The following is a 16,113-nucleotide window of genomic DNA, read 5'->3' as shown; positions in this document are numbered from 1 at the left end:
TCTAGAGACTGAAAATCATTTGGTCACGGCATTGAGTGTGGAGTAATGACCAGGAGTGCTGCAGATGATTCAGAAACGTATCAGGAACTAGCTCATGTGTTTTCTACCTCAAGCGGTAGGAGCCAATTCAGTTCACTTGCGATATGAGACTAAAACCCGCGTTACAGCTTAAAGGCCACTACCAAAATACCCTCCACTCTAGAAAACAAGAACGCCCCCATACTCAGGTCTCAAAACACCTAAAATACGCGAATGCCGTTAAAAACATGGTCGGAACCTTATGTATAGTTGCTTTTCATTAGACAGTGGCCTTTGATCCATTTCAGATGGATCAAACTAAAAACTCTCTCTAACTCAACATAACAATATAAAACACACTCAAAAAATTAAATTAGGTACTCACATACCGACACGACCTCTAGAATTGAGTAACCCAACTATAGAGCAAATCTAGAATTGATTGGATAATTAAGTTTATCTCGAGAAGTTTGAAATAAGTAAGTTTTAACTCAAGAAGTAAGTTTTTGGTCTGGATGGGTGTCCCTCGTTTTCTGGATAAAGGAACGTCAGTGGCATCGCTCTTTCTCTGGCCGTTAGCATCAGTCCTTTATTATACTATCAAACAGAGAAAAAGCGTTGCCCATTGATGTTCTTTCACCCAGAACTCGAGGGACAAAAGACTCCAGACCAGGCTTACGTGAGAGAAACAATCAGGAGACAGCAAGATCTGTATGTTTTGTTGAGACACAATACAGCTCAAACATACATGCGACAACGCATGAAGAGCGACAAAAAGGTACTTCAAGCTAGGCCATACTCGGTGAGACAAAATGTCTGGTTGTGTCAGATTCTCATCCCGTCAAAGAAGACCAAAAAATCATTGAAGAAAAGGTGAAGACCCTTCAAGATAACGGAAGTACATCAAGGGTAGGTTCGATCGCTTGAGTACAGGACTCGCCGCGCATTACGAAAACCTGAAGCCCCATGTTTCGTTACCTGAGGATTGGTGTGCTTCAAAAAACATGGAAGGAGTGGAGTACTTGATAGTGGAACCGGCATGCGAGGTGTAAGAAAAAGGAACCAGAGAGAAAAATGACAGTGATGAAGTCTCAAGCTTCAGTGATAACGAGAAGATAGAAGTATACTCGGATGAGGGTTCTTTTGCTGAAGAAGATTAGAATGAGCCGGAACAGAATGAAGGACCAAAATCGGTGGAACCAGACAGGCCCATGACGGTGGAGACGAGAAGAAGAGAACGCATGAGGACTAGCATGAGTTACAATAGATAACGGGACCTGTGCTTTTAGAGACAAAAATCAAAGAGAAGAATATGGTGGATCCGGATCACCTGGTACTGGCTTTAACACGACTAAGAGACTTTCTAATCGAGCGAGAAACCGAAGTTGTCTCAATACTAGTCCAAGAGCCAAACAGAGGCAAGTTGAATCCTCGAGAGCTGTATGCCAGCCTGCACGTGATTTTCGCGGAAACGAGATCACAATACACCTACAAGTTTAAGCTGAGCCTTGCCTGAGTCTTGAGTTGGGACGGGAGTTTTGAATTGGGACTTGGTAGGGTAAAATGGATGGTGGTACTTAGTGTAAGAGTTTATTTTAAAGTAATATTGTGGTTGTTTAAATTAAATATTGACCCAAATTACACAGTGCTAAAATTATAAGAGGAGCTGAACAGTTTGGCAAGAAATCCCGACTTGATTAACCCCACTGAGTATAATGCTGGTGAGTTTGCTTTTCGCAGTCTGCCAACTACGAGGATTGGAGGTCCAATGAGCAACAAGCTTGCGTCAATGATTAGATCACAGAAGACAGAGAAGGAGTACCCGGACAATACTAGGCTGAAAAGTTAATCGGAAAGTTAATCAGAGCAATCGGGATTAGGCTATTCTTGAGAGGGATCAATTGAGAGCTGAGCTGGAGCAGTTTGGGAAACTGGAAGAGGAGGCAGAAACTAGAGATCAGAAATCGTAACTCGATCAAGTCCAGAAGCTGCAGCAGGAAGCTGCCACCCGGGACAAGCTGAAATTTGAACTCGAGCAGGTACAGAAGTTGCGGCAGGAGACTACGAAGAATAAAGAGCGGAAGGCGAAGACGCCGAGTGAAATTCTGGGGACGCATTGAAGGCAGGAGTCGAAGATGGAAAATGACGATTTACCCAGGACAACTGGCCCGTTCAATCTCACCCCAAAATCTAAACTAAACGTTTTCTCAAGGTCAAACTTCCAAATATGACCGACTAGCACATTTCGAGCCTTTTCAAGTGCGTCTGCGGCTCTTTCTGTGACACCGGTGGCGCACAGGCACTCATCTGCGCAAGAATCAGCACGTTATCAAAAACATAACAGCGGTAATATCCTCATTAAGCAAGTGTTGGTGTCCGCCGGCCTGCCTTCAACATTGTACCCATTGGGATAGTTGAGGAAAGACGGAAGACGTCCTGATGGTGTTACGTTATCGTCCTGTAAACAAGGGAAAGTAGTTGCATGGGATTTACGTGTCTAAATCGCTTAGCTAAATCGCATCAGAGACTTGCCACTAACGAAGGTCCAGCAATTGCCAGAGAGGCTGAAAACTGAAAGCGATCACATTATCCAGACCTGCCGGATCATTTTAATTTCGAATCCGTGGCAATTGAATGCCTTGGGGGAATTGGCGACAGCAGTTTGAAGTTCATCAGAGAATTATCGAGAAGAATTGCCGAGAATACCAACGAAAAGCGGTCTTACTGCTTTGTCAGACAAAGACTCAGTCTACAAGTTCAGCGAGGAAATGCTGCGCGTCTGACAGAAGCTACACATCAGGCTTATTAACGAATATCTTTTTTAACCTGGCTGTCTGACAGTTTTTAAAGTAAATAGCTTGTAAAGTTCAGATGCCGCTGGCCCCAGCACAGGTTTTTCTGAATAAGCTTTTAACATTTTAGCACGTGTACCGAGGAACCCGGGACAGGTAGTTTTCTTAAGCAGAGAATCTCCCTCGCAACACAGGTTGCAAACGCTGCCTGTGTACTCGGCACTATCAATGGTAAAACTACTTTCGAAGAATTTTTTGTGTTAAAGAGACCAAGAAACAAAAGATCAGATTTGTGTAAGTATACGGTAGACCCGTAGCCTCATAGTAGGACAATCTTTTTGAGTCTCTTTCAACTCTTTCTATCCATGTTATACTTTATTCTTCCTAGTACAGAATGTTCCTAGGATTTTGACTGGAATATGTGATGAAGGGACTCCAGACTGTGACCTCGGTTATTTCGATAACGAAAAAGAAATAAGGAAATAAAAAGTAATAGCCTAATTGTTGTCATAAACTAATTAAATAGTCTTTCTTTGCTCAAATTTACCACTTGTGTGTTTTCAAATCATATGCGCGCTGGGCTTTCCTCTTCTGGTTATCTTCCCAAATCTCGCCATCCCAGCCGTAGGCGAGTGATGTTTCCCTGGCGTAACTAGACGCAAGATGGAGTGAGCTGGTGAATCGACCTCCAAATCGACGTCTTGTTGTACCACTCCTTTCTTTTTTTGTTTTTTTTTCATCGCCTTTGCCTCAGCATTTTTAAACCCTAAGTGAAAGTATTCATAAATCACCCCAAAGAGCTTCCTTTCTCGGCCAAGTTGTCTGTGTTTCAGGTTGATGCCGCGATTCCAGGCAAGACATATCCCTGAGTTCTCACAGAAACTAGTTATCGGGAATTCAAGGACCAAATATATCAAACCAGCTCTAGTAAAATCAACAACTCACTCCTACCGCGGCGCAACGCTTCATGATCTGTTCGAAACAGTTTTACAATACAGACCAAAGCGCCTAAATGCAGTAACAATAGTTGCTGGATACAATGACAACAGGCTGTATCCACAAGAATTAGAACAGCAGTGGAGAAACTTGATTAACGTTGTCACCAACAAGTTTCAGCCTAAGACACTGATTATCTCCAAAACAATTCAGAACTGTAACAATTCCGAAGTAAACCGCAAAATTTATATTCATAATCATGTGCTGTTTAATTTGATAAATAGATTTGTACAACCCCATACATTTATTTTTCACCTAACCTCAACCTAAATCTAGCCCCTCAAATTTTCTGCCGTGATGGCATCCCTTTCTCGTTCTAAGGTAATGATTTCTTTACAAATTTTCTTGCAAATTTAATCTATAAATTCTCTTGCTAACTTGACACCGCCGTCTTTCCTAAAAAGGCTACTCAAAAACATTGCGTTATTTGTAAAAACAGCCTGCGAGGCGGAGGTGTTTGGTGCTTCACATGCCCAGGCTACTTGCATGTAAAATGCAGCGGCCTAGAACGCAGCAGTGATCACTACGACAATTTCAGTTGTCATTGCTGCACCTCCCAATTTCATTCAGCTAATGACAAGCTTGAATGCAATCCCCCAACCCTAGCTACAACCACGCTCCCCCAAATGCACCCTCACCCTTCCACTGCCCCACACTCACAAAACTCAGGAGAGTCTTCCACTATAGAACCAAGAACAATACAAGACCCAAGGTCAAACCCCTGTCCAGAACTCATAGAAACCACCAGGAAAATATTCACCGCAGTGGTCCACTGGAAACCGGTCTTGATGATCTTGTCAAAAAATAAAGTTGGTTATAACTTTATTGAAACCGTAAATAGAACTTTGAACAGCCTAATAGAAAACAACGAAAATACCTTCGCAATGCACGCAGCAATGATTTTTCCACACTTAATACTGTGCAAAATAAAGTCCAAAAATGATGGGTTTTTATCCAAAATAATAGCAAGGCGACTTAAACAATGGCAAGGCGGAGACCTGGATGGACTTTACAACGAAGGAAAGGCGCTGCTAATGCGCTTGTTGAAAGTAAATGGAAGAAAAACTGAAACTGAAGCACAACAGTCCAATAAACTAATGAATACTGGAAAAATATCAAGCGCAATTGCAAAACTAACTCACACACCTAACGGTGTTCTTTCGCTCGACGAGATTGTCGAAGGTAAGACAGTAGAACAGACTCTCATAGAGAAATAACCACCATCTAAACCAATTGATGAGAACTATATTACAACAGTCTCAAACGAAACAATTCCTTTCCATCCATCGATATTTGATCAGATAAACGGTCAACATATCAAGAAGGCAGCCATGAGAACGCACGGGTCGCATGGACCATCTGGCATCAATGCAAATGAATGAAGACGTATTTTAACACACTTTGGGCATTAATCAGTTGAGATTTCAAAAACAATTGCTAAAATTACCAAAAAATTGGCCACCGAAGAACTAAATCCAGAACTAATGGAACCATATAACGCATGCAGATTAATACCCTTAGATAAGAATCCAGGGGTAAAACTCATAGGCATAGGAGAAGTTATGCGTAGGATAATAGGGCGAACAATAACCAAATGCCTAAAAAACGAACTGATGTCGCTCAGTTCGAAATACCAACTCTGTCTAGGACAAAAATGTGGCATTCAATATGCAATATACGCGCTAAAAAATCAATACAGCAAAACTTCCGCCGATGCTGTTTTACTGATAGATGCCGAAAACGCTTTCAACTCGCTGAACCGAAAGCTGGCATTGAAAAACATCAAAAATACCTACCCTTCTCTTTTAACAGCGATTAAGAACTCCTACGTCAATCCATCTAAACTGTTCGTCAACAAAAAAACAATATACTCTCAAGAAGGGACAACCCAGGGGGATCCACTAGCAATGGCCATGTACGGTCTAGCCATAATACCCCTCATAAAATTTTTATCAGTAGACAATGTAACCCAGAAATGGTACGCAGACGACGAAAACGCAGTCGGTAAGTTAAGCAATCTACGAACCGTCCTCGATGAAATTGTATCACTGGGTAAATTTTTCGGCTACCACGTGAAAACATCCAAATGCCAACTCATTGTCAAGGATGAAAAACTCGGTGAAGCTCAGAAAATCTTCGCAAATACAGGAATCACTATAAAGGCAGGAGCCCGAGTGCTTGGTTCAGTTATCGGAACAGAATCTGAATGTAAAAAGTTCCTCGAATTTCAACAGAATGAGCAAACCAAAAATTTGAAAAAACTAACGAAAAACACTAAAACTTCCCGTCAAAACGTTTATGCCTGCTATACTAAAGGAGTTCAAGAAAAGCTTTCATTTCTTGCCAGGACATCGCCTAACACTATGGAAAACTTAGAAATATGTGAAAATTTTATCAAAGAATGATTATTATCTAACCTAGTCGGTAAAGACACTTTAAACCCCCAGTTCCGTGAGATATCTTCCTTACCCCTTAAAATGGGTGGACTTAACATCAAGCTGCCATCCCATCTTGAAAGCTACCTAGAATGGTCTAAGGAAACATCACTAGTACTGGAATCTCAAGATCCTAATACAGCAGTAACACAGCAAGAAAAAATATGTACAAAAATCAAAAAAATGAAAACTGATAGAACAAATAAAAAAAAACAAACCTCATTAATTGCTTAAATGAAACAAATAAATACGCAATCGACTTGGCCTCTGAAAAGGGAACCTCCAACTGGCTCAGTGCTTTACCAGTGAGCAGATACAACCTGAATAAATCAGAATTCAGCGATGGTATTTACTTAAGATACGGGTGGGAACCAACCAAAACCACACTCACATGTGCATGTGGTGCTAATTTTAATTTGACACATGCGCTTCACTGTGCAAAGGGTGGTTACACACACATAAGACACAATGAAATTAGAGACATATTCGCCAACCTCATGAACGAGCTTTGCCATGACGTCGAGATTGAGCCGACTAGCACATTTCGAGCCTTTTCAAGTGCGTCTGCGGCTCTTTCTGTGACACCGGTGGCGCACAGGCACTCATCTGCGCAAGAATCAGCACGTTATCAAAAACATAACAGCGGTAATATCCTCATTAAGCAAGTGTTGGCGTCCGCCGGCCTGCCTTCAACATTGTACCCATTGGGATAGTTGAGGAAAGACGGAAGACGTCCTGATGGTGTTACGTTATCGTCCTGTAAACAAGGGAAAGTAGTTGCATGGGATTTACGTGTCTAAATCGCTTAGCTAAATCGCATCAGAGACTTGCCACTAACGAAGGTCCAGCAATTGCCAGAGAGGCTGAAAACTGAAAGCGATCACATTATCCAGACCTGCCGGATCATTTTAATTTCGAATCCGTGGCAATTGAATGCCTTGGGGGAATTGGCGACAGCAGTTTGAAGTTCATCAGAGAATTATCGAGAAGAATTGCCGAGAATACCAACGAAAAGCGGTCTTACTACTTTGTCAGACAAAGACTCAGTCTACAAGTTCAGCGAGGAAATGCTGCGCGTCTGACAGAAGCTACACATCAGGCTTATTAACGAATATCTTTTTTAACCTGGCTGTCTGACAGTTTTTAAAGTAAATAGCTTGTAAAGTTCAGATGCCGCTGGCCCCAGCACAGGTTTTTCTGAATAAGCTTTTAACATTTGAGCACGTGTACCGAGGAACCCGGGACAGGTAGTTTTCTTAAGCAGAGAATCTCCCTCGCAACACAGGTTGCAAACGCTGCCTGTGTACTCGGCACTATCAATGGTAAAACTACTTTCGAAGAATTTTTTGTGTTAAAGAGACCAAGAAACAAAAGATCAGATTTGTGTAAGTATACGGTAGACCCGTAGCCTCATAGTAGGACAATCTTTTTGAGTCTCTTTCAACTCTTTCTATCCATGTTATACTTTATTCTTCCTAGTACAGAATGTTCCTAGGATTTTGACTGGAATATGTGATGAAGGGACTCCAGACTGTGACCTCGGTTATTTCGATAACGAAAAAGAAATAAGGAAATAAAAAGTAATAGCCTAATTGTTGTCATAAACTAATTAAATAGTCTTTCTTTGCTCAAATTTACCACTTGTGTGTTTTCAAATCATATGCGCGCTGGGCTTTCCTCTTCTGGTTATCTTCCCAAATCTCGCCATCCCAGCCGTAGGCGAGTGATGTTTCCCTGGCGTAACTAGACGCAAGATGGAGTGAGCTGGTGAATCGACCTCCAAATCGACGTCTTGTTGTACCACTCCTTTCTTTTTTTGTTTTTTTTTTCATCGCCTTTGCCTCAGCATTTTTAAACCCTAAGTGAAAGTATTCATAAATCACCCCATAGAGCTTCCTTTCTCGGCCGAGTTGTCTGTGTTTCAGGTTGATGCCGCGATTCCAGGCAAGACATATCCCTGAGTTCTCACAGAAACTAGTTATCGGGAATTCAAGGACCAAATATATCAAACCAGCTCTAGTAAAATCAACAACTCACTCCTACCGCGGCGCAACGCTTCATGATCTGTTCGAAACAGTTTTACAATACAGACCAAAGCGCCTAAATGCAGTAACAATAGTTGCTGGATACAATGACAACAGGCTGTATCCACAAGAATTAGAACAGCAGTGGAGAAACTTGATTAACGTTGTCACCAACAAGTTTCAGCCTAAGACACTGATTATCTCCAAAACAATTCAGAACTGTAACAATTCCGAAGTAAACCGCAAAATTTATATTCAAAATCATGTGCTGTTTAATTTGATAAATAGATTTGTACAACCCCATACATTTATTTTTCACCTAACCTCAACCTAAATCTAGCCCCTCAAATTTTCTGCCGTGATGGCATCCCTTTCTCGTTCTAAGGTAATGATTTCTTTACAAATTTTCTAGCAAATTTAATCTATAAATTCTCTTGCTAACTTGACACCGCCGTCTTTCCTAAAAAGGCTACTCAAAAACACTGCGTTATTTGTAAAAACAGCCTGCGAGGCGGAGGTGTTTGGTGCTTCACATGCCCAGGCTACTTGCATGTAAAATGCAGCGGCCTAGAACGCAGCAGTGATCACTACGACAATTTCAGTTGTCATTGCTGCACCTCCCAATTTCATTCAGCTAATGACAAGCTTGAATGCAATCCCCCAACCCTAGCTACAACCACGCTCCCCCAAATGCACCCTCACCCTTCCACTGCCCCACACTCACAAAACTCAGGAGAGTCTTCCACTATAGAACCAAGAACAATACAAGACCCAAGGTCAAACCCCTGTCCAGAACTCATAGAAACCACCAGGAAAATATTCACCGCAGTGGTCCACTGGAAACCGGTCTTGATGATCTTGTCAAAAAATAAAGTTGGTTATAACTTTATTGAAACCGTAAATAGAACTTTGAACAGCCTAATAGAAAACAACGAAAATACCTTCGCAATGCACGCAGCAATGATTTTTCCACACTTAATACTGTGCAAAATAAAGTCCAAAAATGATGGGTTTTTATCCAAAATAATAGCAAGGCGACTTAAACAATGGCAAGGCGGAGACCTGGATGGACTTTACAACGAAGGAAAGGCGCTGCTAATGCGCTTGTTGAAAGGAAATGGAAGAAAAACTGAAACTGAAGCACAACAGTCCAATAAACTAATGAATACTGGAAAAATATCAAGCGCAATTGCAAAACTAACTCACACACCTAACGGTGTTCTTTCGCTCGACGAGATTGTCGAAGGTAAGGCAGTAGAACAGACTCTCATAGAGAAACAACCACCATCTAAACCAATTGATGAGAACTATATTACAACAGTCTCAAACGAAACAATTCCTTTCCATCCATCGATATTTGATCAGATAAACGGTCAACATATCAAGAAGGCAGCCATGAGAACGCACGGATTGCATGGACCATCTGGCATCAATGCAAATGAATGAAGACGTATTTTAACACACTTTGGGCATTAATCAGTTGAGATTTCAAAAACAATTGCTAAAATTACCAAAAAATTGGCCACCGAAGAACTAAATCCAGAACTAATGGAACCATATAACGCATGCAGATTAATACCCTTAGATAAGAATCCAGGGGTAAAACTCATAGGCATAGGAGAAGTTATGCGTAGGATAATAGGGCGAACAATAACCAAATGCCTAAAAAACGAACTGATGTCGCTCAGTTCGAAATACCAACTCTGTCTAGGACAAAAATGTGGCATTCAATATGCAATATACGCGCTAAAAAATCAATACAGCAAAACTTCCGCCGATGCTGTTTTACTGATAGATGCCGAAAACGCTTTCAACTCGCTGAACCGAAAGCTGGCATTGAAAAACATCAAAAATACCTACCCTTCTCTTTTAACAGCGATTAAGAACTCCTACGTCAATCCATCTAAACTGTTCGTCAACAAAAAAACAATATACTCTCAAGAAGGGACAACCCAGGGGGATCCACTAGCAATGGCCATGTACGGTCTAGCCATAATACCCCTCATAAAATTTTTATCAGTAGACAATGTAACCCAGAAATGGTACGCAGACGACGAAAACGCAGTCGGTAAGTTAAGCAATCTACGAACCGTCCTCGATGAAATTGTATCACTGGGTAAATTTTTCGGCTACCACGTGAAAACATCCAAATGCCAACTCATTGTCAAGGATGAAAAACTCGGTGAAGCTCAGAAAATCTTCGCAAATACAGGAATCACTATAAAGGCAGGAGCCCGAGTGCTTGGTTCAGTTATCGGAACAGAATCTGAATGTAAAAAGTTCCTCGAATTTCAACAGAATGAGCAAACCAAAAATTTGAAAAAACTAACGAAAAACACTAAAACTTCCCGTCAAAACGTTTATGCCTGCTATACTAAAGGAGTTCAAGAAAAGCTTTCATTTCTTGCCAGGACATCGCCTAACACTATGGAAAACTTAGAAATATGTGAAAATTTTATCAAAGAATAATTATTATCTAACCTAGTCGGTAAAGACACTTTAAACCCCCAGTTCCGTGAGATATCTTCCTTACCCCTTAAAATGGGTGGACTTAACATCAAGCTGCCATCCCATCTTGAAAGCTAGCTAGAATGGTCTAAGGAAACATCACTAGTACTGGAATCTCAAGATCCTAATACAGCAGTAACACAGCAAGAAAAAATATGTACAAAAATCAAAAAAATGAAAACTGATAGAACAAATAAAAAAAACAAACCTCATTAATTGCTTAAATGAAACAAATAAATACGCAATCGACTTGGCCTCTGAAAAGGGAACCTCCAACTGGCTCAGTGCTTTACCAGTGAGCAGATACAACCTGAATAAATCAGAATTCAGCGATGGTATTTACTTAAGATACGGGTGGGAACCAACCAAAACCACACTCACATGTGCATGTGGTGCTAATTTTAATTTGACACATGCGCTTCACTGTGCAAAGGGTGGTTACACACACATAAGACACAATGAAATTAGAGACATATTCGCCAACCTCATGAACGAGCTTTGCCATGACGTCGAGATTGAGCCAAAACTTCAGCCGTTGCAAGGCGAAAGCTTTGTCAACAATTCAACTACAACTGAAGATGAGGCACGACTTGATATTAAGGCAAAAGGACTCTGGGGTTCACGATTCAGCCGCGCTTTCTTTGATGTAAAATTTTTCAACCCCCATGCCAAAACATCGCGAAAACTGCAGAAGGATGCATACAAATACCACAAAACGCTAAAGAACTCCAAATATCTGCAAAGAATTTTAAACGTAGAGCAGAGTAGCTCCTGCCCGCTAATTTTTGGATGCACCGGTGGCGCTGCTCCAACAACCAAGCGGACAATGCAGCGATTAGCCGAAAAACTAAGTGAAAAAGACAAGAAAGCTATCCAGAATCTATAAACTACATAAGAACTAAAATAAGCTTCGCGCTCCTGAGGAGCTCTATACTTTGTATAAGGTGGTGCAGATCGCTACGCAAAGTCAATTTATCGACAACTCCATAAGCGCTATTGTAGAGGAAGGACGGCTAAGATAAATTAACATTACGACGAAGCCTTTAATGCTGATTTATGACTTCATTAATTATATATATGCATTTTTATATCGCTGGTATGGCCATATCTAGCTTGTGCATTTACCGTAACTAAACGGAAGGGCACCTTTTGATGGATTTTTATCCAAAACAATAGCAAGGTGACTTAAGAAATAGCAAGACGGAAACCTGGATGGACTATATAACGAAGGAAAGGCGCTTGTTGATAGGAAGTAGAAGAAAAACTGAAAATGAAGCACAACAGTTCAACAAACTAATGAATACTGGAAAAATATCATGCGCAATTGCAAAACTAACAGACACACCTAAAGGTGTTCTTTCGCTCGACGAGATTGTCGAATGTAAGACAGTAGAACAGACTCTCATAGAGAAACAACCACCATCTAAACCAATTGATGAGAACTATATTACAACAGTCTCAAACGAAACAATTCCTTTCCATCCATCGATATTTGATCAGATAGACGGTCAACATATCAAGAAGGCAGCCATGAGAACGCACGGATCGCATGGACCATCTGGCCTCAATGCAAATGAATGGAGACGTATTTTAACACACTTTGGGCATTAATCAGTTGAGATTTCGAAAACAATTGCTAAAATTGCCAAAAAATTGGCCACCGAAGAACTAAATCCAGAACTAATGGAACCATATAGCGCATGCAGATTAATACCCTTAGATAAGAATCCAGGGGTAAGACCCATAGGCATAGGAGAAGTTATGCGTAGGATAATAGGCCGAACAATATTCAAATGCCTAAAAAACGAACTCATGTCGCTCGGTTCGAAATGCCAGCTCTGTCTAGGACAAAAATGTGGCATTCAATATGCAATATACGCGCTAAAAAATCAATACATCAAAATTTCCGCCGATGCTGTTTTACTGATAGATGCCGAAAACGCTTTCAACTCGCTGAACCGAAAGCTGGCATTGAAAAACATCTCTTTTAACAGTGATTAAAAACTCCTACTCCAATCCATCTAAACTGTTCGTTGACAAAAAAACAATATACTCTCAAGAACGGACAACCCAGGGGGATCCACTAGCAATGGCCATGTACGGTCTAGCCATAAAACCCCTCATAAAACTTTTATCAGTAGACAATGTAACCCAGAAATGGTACGCAGACGACGGAAACGCAGTCGGTAAGTTAAGCAATCTACGAACCGTCCTCGATGAAATTGTATCACTGGGTAAATTTTTCGGCTACCACGTGAAAACATCCAAATGCCAACTCATTGTCAAGGATGAAAAACTCGGTGAAGCTCAGAAAAACTTAGCAAATACAGGAATCACTATAAAGGCAGGAGCCCGAGTGCTTGGTTCAGTTATCGGAACAGAATCTGAATGTAAAAAGTTCCTCGAATTTCAACAGAATGAGCAAACAAAAAATTTGAAAAAACTGACGAAAATCACTAAAACCTCCCCTCAAAACGTTTATGCCTGCTATACTGAAGGAGTTCAAGAAAAGCTTTCATTTCTTGCCAGGACAACGCCTATACTATGGAAAACTTAGAAATATGTGAAAATTTTATCAATGAATAATTATTACCTAACCTAGTCGGTAAAGACACTATAAAACCCCCAGTTCCGTGAGATATCTTCATTACCCCTTAACATGGGTCGACTTAACATCAAGCTGCCATCCCATCCTGAAAGGTAGGTAAAAAAAGCCTCATTTAACTCCTTAAATGAAACAGATAAATACGCAATCGACCTGGCCTCTGAAAAAGGAGCCTCTAACTGGCTCAGTGCATTACCAGTGAGCAGATACAACTTCAACCTGAATAAATCAGAAATCAGAGATGGTATTTACTTAAGATACGGGTGGGAACCAACCAAAAACGCACTCACATGTGCATGTGGTGCTAATTTTAACTTGACACATGCGCTTCACTGTGCAAAGGGTGGTTACACACACATAAGACACAATGAAATTAGAGAAACATTCGCCAACCTCATGAACGAGGTTTGCCATGACGTCGAGATTGAGCCAAAACTTCAGCCGTTGCAAGGCGAAAGCTTTGTCAATAATTCAACTACAACTGAAGATGAGGCACGACTTGACATTAAGGCAAACGGACTCTGGGGTTCACGATTCAGCCGCGCTTTCTTTGATGTGAAAATTTTCAACCCCCATGCCAAAACATCGCGAAAACTGCATAAGGATGCATACAAATACCACGAAACGCTGAAGAACTCCAAATATCTGCAAAGAATTTTAAACGTAGAGCAGAGTAGCTCCTGCCCGCTAATTTTTGGATGCACCGGTGGCGCTGCTCCAACAGCCAAGCGGACAATGCAGCGATTAGCCGAAAAACTAAGTGAAAAAAGACAAGAAAGCTATCCAGAATCTATAAACTACATAAGAACTAAAATAAGCTTCGTGCTCCTGAGGAGCTCTATACTTTGTATAAGGGGGTGCAGATCGCTACGCAAAGTTCAATTCATCGACAACTCCATAAGCGCTATTGTAGAGGAAGGACGGCTAAGATAAATTAACATTACGACGAAGCCTCTAATGCTGATTTATGACTTCATTAATGATATATATGCATTTTTATATCGCTGGTATGGCCCTATCTAGCTTGTGCACTTACCGTAACTAAACGGAAGGGCCCCTTTTGAAAAGAAAAAAAATAACGAAAAAGAAATAAATAAAACTGGTACTAAAATTTTCTGAGCTCAGCGTGATGCGTTGCATGTTTTCAGTATTGAATGACAGGAGAAAAAGAGGTTAAAAGTTTGAGTGATCTAGATTTCCTGAGTGGAGGAAAAAGTACCGCATCATCTTCACCCGAAAAGTTCAAATCACTACGAAATGATGTTTTATCAGAGCGCTATGGCTGGAGAACGTTCTTAAGCTGCAGTTTCATGGACAAATATAAAATTCCTCCTAGATCCTTTGAATTGTTGCAAAGTAACACTCAAATGGTGAAACTGGTAGACGAGCTTGTTCGAAAAAATTGTTCACTTGATCCAGATACAAATTTTAATTTTCATAATTGTGTTAGTGGCGTGGATTCACATTTTGACGATAAAAAGTCTCAAATAGTTATATGCACGAATAATTTTCTAGACGAGCCTCATCTCGAACGTTCTCTAGGTAATAATGAATGCTTTCTTGAGTGTGTATTCTGTCCTATTATTGTAAGCAGTCTGAATCAGTAGAAAAAAGGTTAATGATAAAACTTAACAAAAATGGTTTATGAATGAGCCGAGGAAAGTGATATCTGGTCAAAATATCTGTTCTTAAACCAATGCTGGGTCTTTATCCATCGGGTTTTTGCACCTGCGAGCCTTCACTTTTCTCGTCGTGATGTAATGTTAATGGTGTAGATGCTGATGTTGTTTTCGTTTAGTGAGGCAGCTTACACATGCTTACGACCACTGTCGAGCAAATATTGACTGGGACAACACGAAACACTTGGCATGTAGTCAAATCAGAGGTTTCCATTTATCAGGACACTGTGCGTTCAAAAACAGGAGTACAGCAACAAACAGCAAAGAACCAGCAACTTATGAAGATTGTTTGAAAACGTCAGTTTTTGAAGAAATCTCAAAGATTCGCAATTTACCTGAAAGAGATATTAAAAAAGCTATTCAAGAAGTGTTTCCAAAGTGTGTCTCAGATACGTCTCCATTCTAAGTGACTTGATCACTTTGTTTTGAATTGATTTTCACATTGAAAAGAGTTGACGGTATTCATGAATTTAATAGAATGTATATTTCGTTTTTATATCAGTGACGCCAAGAATAGACTAAATACAGAAGATTACAGACCGCTCGCAGTTTAATTTTTACGGGTTAAAGCATTCATCGCATCTAATCCTCCTTGACTGAATCTCTGTTGGACGAAAGCCCAAACAAGCTTCAGATTTTCTGCACGCGGCAAAGAGAAGCTTGGTCGGCAAGCAAATTACAGCGGTGTTCAAAACCGAATTTTGACGCAGATATAATATTGCAATACAAGAATTTTGGACGCAAATAAAATCAAAAAATGATAGCTTGAAAAATAAAACCATCAAGCTATCAGCGTGGCCACGAAAACACTAATCTAAATATCGGTTGCTACCATTGATATAAAATAAACAAAAGAAAACATTAAAATTTTAAAACAATATTTGCTATGTAACGATCACATGAAATTCAAAATTAACTAGCGATCCAGTGAAGAGTTTTTTGCATCATAAATGATAATCGCAAATAATTAAATTATAAGCAAAAAAAAATTTTGAGACAAATTTCATCAGTGAATAAGATTTTGCGATTTCGAATCAAAACTCCTTTCCGATGATA

The sequence above is a fragment of the Symsagittifera roscoffensis genome, chromosome 5, assembly GCF_963678635.1.
Source record: "Symsagittifera roscoffensis chromosome 5, txSymRosc1.1, whole genome shotgun sequence".
NCBI lineage: Eukaryota > Metazoa > Xenacoelomorpha > Acoela > Convolutidae > Symsagittifera > Symsagittifera roscoffensis.
The sequence above is the reverse complement of the archived record's forward strand: the minus strand, read 5'-3'. Positions refer to the sequence as shown.